We start from the raw sequence: 15,511 nt of genomic DNA, 5'->3' as shown, positions 1-15,511 counted from the left end.
GTAGTGATGTGTCGATTAACATTGAATCGAGTATTTAATTAAACAGATAATCGAGTATACGATTACTCATACATATAATTAAAATGCATGATAGTAGAATATAAGTTTCGAGTACTTACGGTACTTGAATACTAGTCGCGTGTTTATCATATTTTTTCAGATTCTGTTTTATTATTTTATTAATATTTTTCTTATCTAAGTGGGTACCAGATGAAAAATTATTACATTACTGAATATGTATTATCTCCATTAAAAATAAGCTTCAGAAGATGGATATCCATAAAAATTTTTAATAAGTACGATTATTTTTTTAATTAGTGTAAAAATTCTTGACTGACAGAAATACCTAACTCGGTCATTACTATAGATTACCGTTAGTGAAGTGTCAAATATGGTGACGAGATTACTGAGTATGATACTCGGATACTTAATAATTTAATAGGTTCTCGAATATTTGATTATTACTAATTAATTGATTATATATTTTATAAATTTATATATATGATCAGGCTGTTATTTAAGTAACAATTTTTACTTCATCTATATGTAATAGACTAGTATAATAGACTAATATAATCAATAGGAATGTACAGTAAAAGTACTATTTGTATACGTATATTCATTTTTTAAACTACTATGAGTATATAAAAAAATATAAAATTGTATAAACCTACTTCTATAGCTTCTATAGCACAGGAAAAAATATTACGTATTGTAAAAAGATAATTAAGATTTTTAAAATTATTTTAAATTTGTTTAGAGACACATAATACAAAAAAAAGAAATTCAGTCAATTTAACAGCTTCGTCCTTTTGAAAATTGGTAAAAATATTTTAAAATAAGCTTATAAATAGCGAAAATATTGCTTAACACAAAACATAATTACTGATTATTTGTGAATTATAATACTATACTCTCAAAAAATAGTGGTGTTTGACTTTTACCACCTCAAGGACTGAATTTAAAAAACCGAAGACAAAAGAAGAAAAAAAAGAAGGTTTGATAGTTTTATTTACCTATCGATTAATTATGTAGAATATACTATAATAATCGATTAGTAAGTACTTCACTTGAGAGATTCTCCTGTTGTAAAGAATTACACTAGATGGCACTGTTTCTGAAATAAGTTCAATGATTACGTTCTTATATGAAAATTAATTGCTATTTATAAACTTTTTAAAATTAAAAGTTTATAGTAAATTTAAAAAAAAAAACATATAAATTATTCTAATTTATAAAAAATAATTATATTCTCTAAACCTTATCATCATGATATAAAATAATGTCATTAGAATGAGATAAGCCCATAATCGAAAAAGAGTAAATTCAAAGAACACTTTAGATTGTTTAAAAATTGTATTTATTTAATATAACTTCCAATGTTTATAATTTATTACAAATAACTTAAATATCGTGACAGTTCAACTAGATGGCGGTAATGGTACCGCCATAAGTCGCTGTAAGCAAGTAAATAAGCTCGGGCTTTTAGCATCCATTTACTTATTTAAAAGTTAAATAATTACTAACTTTTTGTCCGTTTCTTTGTACGTATGGATTCCAGAAGTTAGAAAACCAATGAAACAGACCACATCTAGATAGCTTATTTTGATATAACATATGCTAGTTTCTAAGTAAGATCTTCAGGAACACAAGTGTGGAGGATACCTCTGTCCTATTCGTGTTTCAACCGTAAAGCAGTTGTGTTTGCATAACTGTGTTTCGGTTTGAAGGGTGGGATATGGCGTGAATTTACACGGTACAGAGGAATAACACCTGAGTCTTCAGGAATGGCAACGCATGAGGGGTATCATAGGCGAAACAGTACACTCTGTTATGTCCATAACACTGCTTGTGTCTATAGGCGACAGTTTTTTTTTTTTGGTGGATGAAAATGGAATGGTAACCCCGCCTGCGCTGATGGGATACGCTGGCGGAGCACCAGTGAAGGGTGATCGATGAGAATGAAAACAGGCCAGTGAGCCCATCATGATGAATTCATCAGGAATTAACCATGATAGTTTCAAGGGGGAACCATGAGGAGGTCGACCTGGTTGGGTATATTGCTAGCAATGGGATTTTTAGTCTCCATTACTAAGAATCCCTTTCCCCCCTTGATGACGGAATTACCATTTCATCTCACCCATTCAAAAAATCACTGTCTTCTGTCTCATATACCGGGTAACAGTTACATATCTATCGGTCCATTTATTTGCCAATTAACTAGGGGCACCCGCGGTTTTGTCTATAATACTTTTTCAATCCTCCTCACTTATCGCCACATACCTCCTAAATTGCATCTACGTTGATATTTCTCTTCATATAGATTTGTTGGTTTCGGATATGTCTAATTCGACCTCTCTTTAGAATAACTACAATTTAGTCGCTAGAAGTCGGATGAGAGTGTCCTCGACCGAGTTACCCACTTACTTCCCCCTGTAGATTCGCTTACATAGCCATCTACCAGACTTAGATGGGAATAGATAACGCCACCACATTGTGGAAGGCAAAAAATCTCAGCCTATGTAACCAGCATTTTGTTGCATTCTGTCCTTTGAATAAGTTATAAGTTTATTGTAAATAAAAGAATAATAATTCAGGATTGTGGTGGAATACGGAGGGGACATGGGGGCAAAGCTCCCCAATCCAACCAATAAAAAAATATTACCAACTTAAACGTACACTTGTTTGCCTGGCACTAGTGTTTTTATAAGCCACAAAAAATTGCTAATTTTTAAGTAAACATGTTTGATCGCTACTAGATAAATGCATGATAACTTCATAAAAAAAAAAAAACTGAAATTTCTTCATATTTTTCTTATACCACTATGGTGGCAAATAAGCATACGGCCTGTCTGATGGTAAACGGGATTACCGTAGCCAATGAACGAATGGGAATAGATAACGCCACCACATTGTGGAAGGCAAAAAATCTCAGCCTATGTAACCAGCATTTTGTTGCATTCTGTCCTTTTAAGTCCATTTTTTAAATAAAAGAATAAAATTCAGGATTGTGGTGGAATCAAACAATTTAATATAATCCAACCATTAAAAAAATATTACCAACTTAAAAATGTACACTTGTTTAATAACATACATATTTTTTTTATAATTCTTTAAAAAATTGCTAATTTTGAATTAAACATCTTTGATCGCTACTAGATAAATTGATGATAACTTTAAAAAAAAAAAAAAAACGCAAAATACATCAGTATTTTTTAATATACAACTATGGTGGCAAATAAGCATACGGCCTGTCTAATGGTAAACGGGATTACCGTAGCCTATGAACGTCTATATAGTCATGCTATATATTGATGATATTTTCTTTTTTGGAAAGCTAGAGGAGCTCTCCTTTTCCCTTTCATCCATTTGTTACGCGTAGATTTGGTAACAAACAATCTACATATAATCCAACCATTATAAAAATATTACTGTTAAAAAATGCTCAAAGTTTACTTGAATAACATACATATCTTCTTTTTTCATTTCTTTATGACATACAGGAACTCTGAATTAAAATCTCTTTCGAATTTAAATTTAAATTTAAAATAAAAAAGTTAAGACGCAAAATACATCAGTTACTACATCTGTTTAATATCCAATCTGTGGTAGGCGTTATCTATCATTAATCTCTCGTAAGACCAAAAAATCCTGCAAAATTCCTGCCTAAATTTGTAGTTATTAAAAATCTATTATAGATCATTTTTCCTTGTCCGTCCGTCCGTCTGTCTGTCAAGATCCTTTTTCTTAGGAACACCTTACCTTCACGTGTTGTTGAAATTAGTCAAATTATGCTCTTATTTTTTTTATTATGCACTAGCGGCCCGTCCCGGCTTCGCACAGGTGAACATTTTTACATTTTAAAAAGTGGCCATTAAGGCTGCACATGCGGCGGAAGCTTAAAAATCGAGTAACTTCTCCCGTTTTCCCAACATTTGCCTTCACTGCTCTGCTCCTATTGATCGTAGCGTGATGAAAAGTATACTATAACCTGCCTAGGAGTATGAAGAATAATTGTACCAAGTTTCGTTAAAATCCGTCGAGTAGTTTTTGTTTCTATAACGAACATACAGACAGACAGACAAAAATTTTACTGATTGCATTTTTAGCATCAGTATCGATCACTAATCACCCCCTGATAGTTATTTTGGAAATATATTTCATGTACAGAATTGACCTCTCTACTGATTTATTATAAGTATAGATTTATAGGAATTCTGCTTAAATTACTAAAATCTAACCTATATAATCTATGGATGGGATCCATTCTCCTCTTTTTTTTTTTACAACGCAGGGGCAAACGAGCATGCGGCTCACCTGATGGTAAGTGACTACCGTCGCCCATGATCACCCACAATACCAGCGGCATTGCAGGTGTGCTGCCGGCCTTTTAAAAAGGAATATACTCTTTTCTTGAAGGTTATGTTGAAGTATCGGTTCGGAAATACTGCTGTTGGATGTTGATTCCAAAGAATGGTTGTGCGTGGAAGAAAGTGCCTTGAAAAACGCACGGTGGAAGACCGCTACTCGCCCAGATGATTGGGATGAAACTTTAGTTTGGGTTATTGTCTAACTAACTCCTTGGGTTATTGTCTTTGATAATAATGAGTAGATATTTTGAAACGCAACTAATACGGAAGTACCAGAGGGAGACTTTGTATAACATAACAGAGTATACTGTTTCGCCCATGATACCCCCCATGCGTTGCCATTCCTGAGGACTCAGGTGTTATTCCTCTGTACCCAGTAAATTCACGCCATATCTCACCCTTCAAACCAGAACACAGCCACGCAAACACAACTGCTTCACGGTTGAAACACGAATAGGACAGAGGTACCCAAGCAATCGACTTTTGTACAAAGTCTCCCTCTGGTAGTCTGTACAAAGTCTCCTTCTTATTTATTACCTTCTATTGAGACTATAATAAAAAATATAATACAAAACAGTATTCACGTCCGTGTGGTCCCGGCATAGAATAGAGTCGGGTCTGTGGGTGTCGTAAAAAGCGACTAAGGGAGCTTAAAGGTCGAGAAATGAACAGCAACGTCCAAATTAAAATATCGCTAAAAGCCTAATTGTGGTTGCTAATATACCTGTTAAGCGTGGCAACTACTGGCAACGAATGATTTCCAGTGGGAACCGCGTGGAGATCAACCTGACAGTATATGTTTCTAGCGATTACTAACAAACCTTTCCCTCTTCAATGATATAAGTTTTTTTTAATGGGTGATATTGGAATGCTAACCCCTCCTGTGCTAACGGTATACGCTGAATGATTTAGGTTCTCCATTATTAGGTGAGTCAGGCAGTTTTTTTTTCTATTATAAATATGGATTACCCTAAAAATCAAAGTCCTATGGTTGGTTGGCGCCGATGATTATTTATAATTTCGCATATTTACGATAAGATTACAGTGGTTTAATGACCGAATTTTATTCATATCACACGTTATAGGTCTCGCTATCTCTGCGATGACATAATTCATCTTTCTGCACGGTAAGTCCGTTATAGGGTAGACAGTATCCCAAATGCCCAATGCAAAAAGTTTTTATATATAATTACTTGTAATCCTTTTATAAAATTTTAAGTGTATTACATTTATACAAATCTTGTATTGAATGATAGAGTAATGAGGAAATGATAGAAATCTCCAACTATCTTTCTCCTCTCACCGTACTGGTTACGCTTCAAACTCTTTTCTCCTACATTCTTCACGACTCTGAAACGCGCTTCCTGATGCCATTAAGAGACTACCGACTAAACCGACTAACTTTCAAAAAAAAAAAACGTTCACGCTCAATTTTTATCTTTATCTGAGCAATAAGTGCTTTATATTATTCCCAAATTCGTGTATAATATAGTATATATCATATATGTGTAAGTATATTTGGTATTCATATATATTTATTCGTTTATATATGTAATTTTAGTATGTATGTGTATCAATAATTAGTAGTACCGTATTCGAGTATTCTGACACTTCCCTGTGGTTGACTGGGAGAGAATGCTTTTAGCATTAAGTCCGCCATGTGCACATATTTGTACTAATGAATAACTAAATAAAAAAAATAGAACGGTATAGAATGGGCCATCTCCTTCCTTCCCGCGGGTTTTGAAGAAACAACTAAGGGAACTAATGGCTGAGGGATGGGCAGCAGCGTCTCTCTTAAAACATCAACAAAGCTTAACTGCGGTTGCCGAACCGTCTACCAAGCCTAGTAACTACTGTCAAAAGATCATCGGGTGCGCAACCGGACAGTGTAGAGATTGCGTGCTCGGCTATGGACCTCTATTTCCGTACAGTCGGCATGTGTACTGCCGACCTTGCAGCTACGACCGAAGATTCGCAGCTGAAAAAAAAAGGAAAAAAAAAGAAAAAAAATGCATCGGAGTAAAAAAAAAAACTGAATTAATTTATATCGTAATATTGAATATACTTACCATAATATAAATATGCTGTGTGTGCCCCGGCATAGAATGGGCCGCTCCTACCTTTCTCGTGGGTGTCGTAAGAGGCGACTAAGGGAGGGCGAGGGTGGACGGCAACATCTCTAAAAGTCTAAAGCTTGGCAAGCGGGTTGCCAACCCGTGGCAACTACTAGCAAAACTCCCCTTACGGGGAAAGTTAATGTCCAGCAGTGGACGGTTAATGGCTGAAATAATAAAAAAATATATAAATACCCATTAGGTTAAACCTTATATGTCAGAACTGGAAAATAAAGACAACACACAAAAATAAATAAAAGAACAGAACGATATTGTACCTGAGAATAATAGAACACAAAACTGATTCATATGCGAGGATGTGGACGGTACCGTACAATAAAAATAACACTATGCCGAGGGACTGTGGTTCTTCGACAAACCAAAACTGATTCAAATTGAGGACAAAAATCAACGGAAATCTGAAATAAACCAATAAGATCGTTACAACAAATGGGAAAAAGTGAATTGAAAAATGAGGAATGAAGGAAACATGGTAGTAAAGAGCGAGGAAAACTTAGAAGGAAATAAAATTAGCTAAATAAACCTGGAAATTAATACCTGAGAACAAGCTGCACTCCTACGGGGGGCTAAATAAAAACCCAATATGTTACTCAACGTTATCAATATAATTCACTCCACATATCATATCAAAAAATTATAATATTCATATACATGAGAACAGAAAAACTTAAAAAAAAAGCAAGCAAGACCTCCCAATAACGGAAAGAATTCATAGAATCTAGAACTAGCCCAATAATTTTTTTTGTCCTGATCATTGAACACATCTCGATCATGCGGGTACCGTTCCTGTCTACAGACCACAGTTACCACTTTCCATCAGGTGGGCAGTCAGTGTGTTTGCCATTCTAAGTTGCATAAAAAATGCTGGCAATGTCGCGGGTAAAAGCTGGAAGGCTATATTTATTTAGCTTATATTTTTTGTCGTACAGATTCCCACGGGAATGAATTAGCGCAAGGCGAAACGTGGTAAGCCACTAGCCTATAAAACTAAGTGTAGGTTGTAAAATTTGTTTGTTGTCCATGTGTTTCTGAAACATGAATGTAACATGTCACTGTTCTTTTTTAACCGACTTCTAAAAAAAGAGATTCTCTTTTCGATTGGATTTTTTGTTATGTTTGTTACCTCGTAACTCCGTCAGTTGTCAATCGACTTGGAATAGTTTTCCTTTATATGAAAGGTTATACTTATAAATTGGTCTTGTAGAAATTTTATTAAAAACGGTTTAGTGGTTTAATTTTAAAATCAAAATAACTGGTTTAGCTACAAATGAAGACTTTTGTGTGGGACAAAAACGAAGAAGTAACCCTGCCTGCTCAATTTATATACGCTGGTTGAGCACTAGCGGGGGATGATGAAAGCAGGTTTGTTGACCCATAGTGACAATTTTATCAAGAATTAACTACGACAGTTCCCCCTGGAAACCATCGTGAACAATTCTTGTTGAATTCGCCGCGATGAGCTAATTGATCTACTCCATCCTCACCTATCACCCTTCACTGATGTCCTGCCAGTGTATACCGATAGCGCAGGCGGGCTTACCATTCCATTATCATCCATTAAAAAAAATAGCTTCAGTTTAATGAGAGAAGCTTAGTCAAGTGATGAGTCATACTTACGTAGTCACATTTACTACAGATTTCTTGTCGTCATATATATATATATATATATATATATATATATATATATATATATATATATATATATATATATATATATATATATATATATATATATATATATATATATATATATATATATATATATATATTATGAAACAATGTTGAGTCCTCAGAAATGGCAACGCATGGGGGGTATCATGGGCGAAACAGTATACTCTGTTATGTCCATGGTGCTGCTCATGTCTATAGGCGGCGGTTACCACTTTCCATAAAGTGGGCCAGTCAGCTTGTTTGCCATTGTAAATTGAATAAAAAAAAAACAGTAATTTTATACAAGAGCTATTATTTCGATTACTAAGTAATTCTAAACAGTGCACTTTAGAATAAAGTATTTTTTTAGTGGAATATGCTGCCGTGCAATTGCCAAGTCATCTATTAATACGTGAAACAAAAACTTTGTACCCCTTTTTACGAAAATCGCGCGGACGGAGTAGTATGAAATTTGGCACACTTATAGTTTATATACAGAAGGAGTGAAGAATGATAATATATTTTTATAAATACACATAAAAATACATTAAATCAATAAAAAAATAAACATTACACGCACTACCATGTATTTGACTCCCACACTCATATATACTCTTTTGTTTATTGTTAAAGTCTGTGGTCAAATTGAAAATAGATTAATATTTTCAAGCATGTTTTGTGACACGTGTTTCATCCAATAACGGGGCGTCTTTAGGTAAATTAGTAGATCCCTGTTCAAAGCCTAGTATATAGCCTAATGTTAAGCGTTCGGTATCTAAATTGAGATTTTTATTATCTTGTCCATAAAGTGGCGAAATTGCGATAACTCAAAATAGTGTCTGAACCTTTGTTAATAGATAATACACGTTTGTGACTAGGTTTTTGAAAAATTGGAATATTAAAAAAATAAAGTGTAACTAGTTATAGTTTATTAAACTGTATAATTTGAAAAATGATAAGAACTTTTAAGCTTTCCAGATATCCAATTAGCGCAGGAGACTAAGGGACTACTCACACTTATTCAGCTCCCTCGCGTTTCGCTGAACGATTTTGGTCATACTTGGTTACAGCTCTGCTTCTATCAGCAGCGTACGGCATCGTAAGAATGAGAAAAGCAAAAGTCGATTGCTTGGGTACCTCTGTCCCATTCGTGTTTCAACCGTGAAGAGAGGTGCATGCCTCTTTGGGCGGCGTAGAGAGATGTTAAGAATGGCGTAATATACATTTGCAATTTTGGAAGGAAAATTATTTTAACGCGTATATTTTTTTTGTATACAACTTAGAATGGCAAACAAGCTGACGGTCCACCTGATGGAAAGTGGTAACCATCGCCTATAGATATGAGCAGTACCATGGACATAACAGAGTATACTGTTTCACCCATGATACCCCCCATGCGTTACTATTCCTGAGGATTCAGGTGTTATTCCTCTGTACCCTGTAAATTTACGCCATATCCCACCCTTCAAACCGAAACACAGCCATGCAAACACAACTGCTTTACAGATGAAACACGAATAATACCCAAGAAAACGACTTTTGTACAAAGTCTCCATCTGGTTATATATATATATATATATATATATATATATATATAGGGGAGAAGGGATTGTTAGTAATGGAGATTAGTAGCCCCATTACTAGCAATATATTCTGCCAGGTCGATCTCCTCATGGTTCCCCCTGGAAACCATCGTGATTAATTTATTGTTAGATTCGTCACGGTGGGCTAACTGACCTGCTTCATCCTCACCTATCATTCTTCACCGGTGCCCTGCCAGTGTATACCGATAGCGCAGGCGGGGTTACCATTCCATTATCATCCATTAAAAAAAAAACTGTCCACTGCTGAACATAGGTCTCTTCCATAGGGGGGGGGGGGGGGGTTTGCCAGTAGGTGCCATGCTTGGCAGACAGGGTTGGCAATTGCATTTAGGCTTTGGCGTTGTTTTAAGAGAAACGCTTCTACCTATCCCTCGACTATTAAGTTACCTTAGTCGTTTTTTATGATATTTACGGGAATGGAAGGGGTGGCCTATTCTATGCCGGGACCACACGGCACGATATTATATGTATACGTTAGTAAAATATGGTTTAAATTTCTTTAAAGTCTATTTTTTACAATATACAGGTTGATATTGAAAGTGAACTGATCTTATTTCTTTCTTAAACTAATACATATTTTTAATTATACCCCATAATTTTATTATAAAAAATATTAGGTTTTTTTTATGGAATTCTTATAAGGTATGTGTATATAGAAAGAAAGAAGAAAGAGAGAAGAAAAAAAATATTATTAATTTAATTTATATTTGTAAATCACTGTTTCTTGGTAATCTCATATGGACTCCCGCGATACAGTTTCGCCTAGTGTGGGGTCTAATGTACTCGCGTTGTAAATTTCTTGTATTTAATAAATAAATAAATTATGCCACTCATATATTATAAATAAATATATAAAGTTTCTAATTTCCTCTAGAAAATACGAATACTATAAAAATAAAATAATAATAAAAATGTAAATGGGAAAGACTGGGAAGATGCATGGATGTTTGTTACTCTTTCATGTAAAAACTACTGAACGGATTTGAATGAAATTTGGTGCATGGATAGGTTATGTTCTAATTTAAAAGAAAGTTTATATACTGATTCACGCGAGTGAAGCTACGTGATACATCCAGTCAATTATTTGGAACATGTAGTGTATGATAGAAAAAAGTGTGCAATAAAGTTTTCATTGATTTCAGGTTCTTTACTAATCATCTGTCTTTATTTTAGTCCTTCTTCGTTTTTATATATATTAACAATAATATAAATTTGTTAATACAACAAATAACCCCATAGTGAACTCCTGTGATCGTTTCAGTTACGATAAATATTTAACCAATACCATGGCCAGCTAACCGAAACGGCACAACCCAAAATTAGTAAAAAATTCCAAAAGTCACTTTTTCACACTGTACATTCGCAAACTAGTTTGTGCTGCGGACAGTACCCAGTGATAGGTTGGAGCTTTTTTGAAGACGTAAAGTGTATCGGACCAGAGTTCAGATAGCAAAGCGGGCTCAGTAACGCGCGAGATTTCACGCGGCGCGGTCACGTCATGCCGCTCCGTTGCCACTCGATACCGGCCGAGCGCACACCCGAACACGCTCTCAGCAAACGACGATACGTCGACGAACATGTGATCAGTGACAAACCAGAAAAAATCATAGAGTAAAACACGGACAAACTTTCCGCCGCTTTCACTTTGAGGTTATAATTTTTCCGGTTGCAATTTTTCCGAACTCGTGCTCTTAAATTTGCGATTTGGCAGCGTATACGGTATCCGTTGCATAACAATGCAGCGAAGGCCGGACGTGGAAAACTTGAGTCTTTTCACGCCGGTGAAATTTTTCAACTAAGTATCCACGTGTGTGCGGTGTGCAGACAGATTTAGGCCGATTTTAATGTAACGACATATGCTCCGTGGTGCCCTGTTACGAAACGTGCAATGCAAAAGTTTTGTTCTGAAAAAAAGTTTGTTTGCTTATCGTCAGATGACAGTTATCCGCTAATTGCTTAACAAAATTTCTTTTGGCACGGATCTGTGTAAGTTTGCCCACCTTTAGCCTTCGTTTCACACGCCGCACCAATTATTTAAGTAAACATTTGGCATTTATTGGTTTTTGTTTCGTCCATTATAATTTTTCAGTTTTCTCTAGGTAAATGATTACCGTGTTTTTTCTCTATGATATTTTCGGTACCATAACGAGAGTTTTAAGTTTACCCTCAAGTGGATCATGTGTCATTATTATAGTGCGTGATTTTCAGCTCTCACACAAACGCCGTTGGGAAATGTTTCTAGTATCAGTTACCTTCCTTGTGTGATGTCGATTAAACCAATACCAGTGTTCAGTTAGAGTTACTATAACCACAAGTGAATACGATCCAGTCAGAAACAGTACGAAAGTGACACGGTACGTTGGGAAACTTGCGCGGTTTTGAAGAGACGAGAGTGTGAACCGTATTTCGAAAGTGCAACTTCGTTATCCAATGTGCTGCTCTGATTTTTGCTAATCGATAGCTAAATCTAAAGATTGACACAGGTAAGTGTCCCTATATGGTTAACATTAAGAAATTATATTATATATAAGCGGAACGTGACATGTGTAACGTAGCTAATGTTGATTAGGTAAGTCAATAAAAAATAACTAATACATAAAAAAGATAACACATATCTTAAAGACGTGAAAAAAAAAGCACAATGAAAATAAAATCGAAAATAAAAAAAAATACTCATTCAGAGAGGTCATAGGATGTTTATAAATACTAGCAATATTATTTCTGAGCTAAACGATCAGCACAATAGTCTATCTATCTCGACTAGCAGAAGGCTAATCACCTTATTACCTAGAAAACGTCAATGAAACGTTCGTGTTTGCCAAGTACTAAGTCGTTACAAAAACAGTTGAAATATTTTAAAACCTCGTTATAACACATGCGTATCTGAAAACGTATCCATTATATAGATGTCTATATCTAGCAAGATCTAGATGTAATTTCTCTAAAATATATATATATTTCTAAATACGATAATTAACATCTTAAACTAAATGTTAAATTCTTAAGTCTAAATGTAGTTGACCTTGTAATTAGTCAGCTAATTAAACAACTATGGTACACTTACTTCAAATATTGAAATTTGATGGAATTCTCATTAATTTAATCCAAAAGTTCAAAAGTATGTTACCAAGCGACGATTTTAAAATATTCTTAAAGTAATAGTGCTTGTAACTCATTACCGTTCTAAATGCGGAGCACATACCTAATATAGCACGATATCTAATTAAATAAATAAATATTAAAACTATTTGGTTGTAGATTTTTTTTGTACTTAATATTATTTTTTTAGTTTATTTGATTAAAGATTATTTTGTTACGCATTAATATATTAAAAATTATTTTCGTTTTATATGACCTGTAGTACCATTTTGATTCCATTATATTTTATAAGAGTAACTAACTATTGCCTTCACGTTGATTCTATCTTTTAAATTCTGAATTAATTTATTATAAAAATTTAATTTTCTTGCTTGATTTTAAGTTTAATTATATCACCGTCTACCTCATTATCTTTGGTTTATTATAAATTGAAATTTGTATTGTTATCGGCACTTGTTAATCAAATTAGAGCGGTTGGTACTATGTCTGATTCTATTCGTACTTACTGATTACATACATTATTTAAACGAACAAGATAATGACTAATTATGTAAACACTTGTAAATTATACATTATATTCAGTTGGATACGAGACAAAACAGTTTTTACGCGAGCCGCCGTCTGCACATCAAACAATGACCTCGCACGAATATTTTGTTAAAACTAAAAATAATACATTACCTGTAATTTCTCTTACTCCTGATAGAAATGAATATGTGACAGTCTATAATCTACTATGTAATTTGGATTTCTTCTATTCTATTATCTATATGTCAGAAGGCCTACCCATATCTCGCACTGATTTGATAGTTGATAACGTGAAGAAAGTATACAATGGACGATAAGGCTAGATATAAATTACTTATCTATTGCCCCGTTTATGTTATCAAGCAACCGAAAAATTTAGAGGAAGTCTTCAACTTGATGATTGATCACGGTTGTTCCGACTGTATTTAACATGTCTTGGCCAACATTTTTTAAATGTTGATAATGTTTAAAGATACAGGATGTAATATTGGACAAAGGTCTCTTCTTATCGTTTAAATCAAGTTATTGCTGTAATAATTATATTTAGAATAATCGCCACTCTTGCCAAAAGCAAATATTATAAATAGGTACAATATGATTTGAAATACAAACATGACGAAAGAATTCAACCAGGGACTAAATTCGAGATCCATCGTTTAAAATCAATCAAGTATGGGAGAATGAAATGAAAGTAAACTTGAAAAAGAAACAGTAAACAATTATTCCTTATCTTTGGTTATTCCGCAAATAAATCGACACGTGTGAGTAAATTTAAAATCAAATTTCAGATAGGGTTTTCTTATCTCGATAATATTCCAATAAGATACCAATATCTTGCATTGATATTGAATTTGTTTAACCTATAAGTTTGCACCTTTAAAATGTTGACTAGTTAATTTGAAAACCAAGAAGAAGTGTTTCCTTAAATCAAGATCGATTAAAGATTTAAATAAACTAGCGATTATATGCAAGTATCGATTTGACGTCTAATTCAAGAGGTGCTTCAGTTTTATACAATGTCGTTACCAGACTGCTTTTGTGAGCTAATAGTGCAGGTAACCGAGCTATCAGTTATACGTAGTAATTTAATTTAAAAACTGTTTTGTCACGTTCATAGTATTGTTCCTCATGTTTATGTCTTAGAGTTGTAGTATTTATATATTATTGTCAATGATTATACGTATTATTTCCAGTATTATTTGAAATATATTCAAATATTTTTACATTACCTTCATTAGAAAGTGCTTATAATGATCATATATTATTTGTCGTCTTTAGTTAAACATTAAGATTTCTGTCTTTAATAAAATTGCATGTTCTGAGAGGGTTTCTGGATTTGAGTAACGTATTATATTATGTAATTTTAGTCATTCGCAACTTTTGTCTCTTATATTAATTAAAGAATAGTGCTGTGAATGCGAAATAATTGCAATGATTCTGAATTCATACTGGCGACTGACGATTATTTTACTTTGCACTACGTTGATGCTTATTGACAAGTTAAATACTCGATAGTAAATGAAGTACATTAACATTATCTAATTCATAAGGATGTTGTTTATTATTATCAGCATAACAATCGTGTGAAAACTATAATAATAAGCTATTTAATTATTTAAATGAACAAACAAATGACGAAGGCTCAATAAATATAATCGAAAACTCAATTAACCTTAATTTAGGGAAGGGCCTAAAATGCCACTGATGTTTATCCGCGGACATCGTCCAAAGAAGCCGAGACACTTTAAACCAGTTATTGCGAAATCAGTCCGTGACAAATGCATAGTTGTTGAACGAAGCGTCAACTAAATATAGCCAAATCACTTCCTAGTTCAAGGGAGTCGTTAACGTAACGTTTATTGTTGCTTTTTATGAGCACCCGTAAAATATGAAATACCTATTCCTGTTATGTCGCTGTGCTCCGATTTACAGACAGCCCGCAGCTAATATGCAATGCACATTTATCAGATCGCTAAATACACTGACAATATTTTCTCCACGTTCTACTGTAAACCATTTATAACAAGTGTTTACCGTTAATGCTCTTTTTTGTAACATCCCTCCTTCTATCTTGATATATGTACTACCTCCTCCTCCTCTCATTGTATTCTTCAGTTATTGA

The 15,511-nt window shown here is 34.0% G+C and overlaps 1 protein-coding gene across 7 annotated transcripts in view; it reads left to right on the top strand.

Moving 5' to 3' along the window:
* The first annotated feature begins 11,229 nt into the window (after positions 1-11,229).
* The window catches only part of LOC113522291 (fibroblast growth factor 22), a 255,657-nt gene continuing 251,375 nt past the window's right edge, over positions 11,230-15,511 (top strand). For 2 of the 7 annotated variants that reach the window (XM_052900422.1, XM_052900400.1), the window contains exon 1: positions 11,230-12,245. The gene's annotated coding sequence lies outside the window, so the exon portion shown is untranslated. The remainder of the gene's footprint in view (positions 12,246-15,511) is intronic. The other 5 variants (XM_052900421.1, XM_052900416.1, XM_052900404.1 and 2 more) reach the window with 5 other exon arrangements.

The sequence above is a fragment of the Galleria mellonella genome, unplaced genomic scaffold (assembly GCF_026898425.1).
Source record: "Galleria mellonella isolate WM207_F2 unplaced genomic scaffold, CSIRO_AGI_GalMel_v1 utg1267, whole genome shotgun sequence".
In the NCBI taxonomy this organism is placed as follows: domain Eukaryota; kingdom Metazoa; phylum Arthropoda; class Insecta; order Lepidoptera; family Pyralidae; genus Galleria; species Galleria mellonella.
The sequence above is the reverse complement of the archived record's forward strand: the minus strand, read 5'-3'. Positions and strand labels throughout refer to the sequence as shown.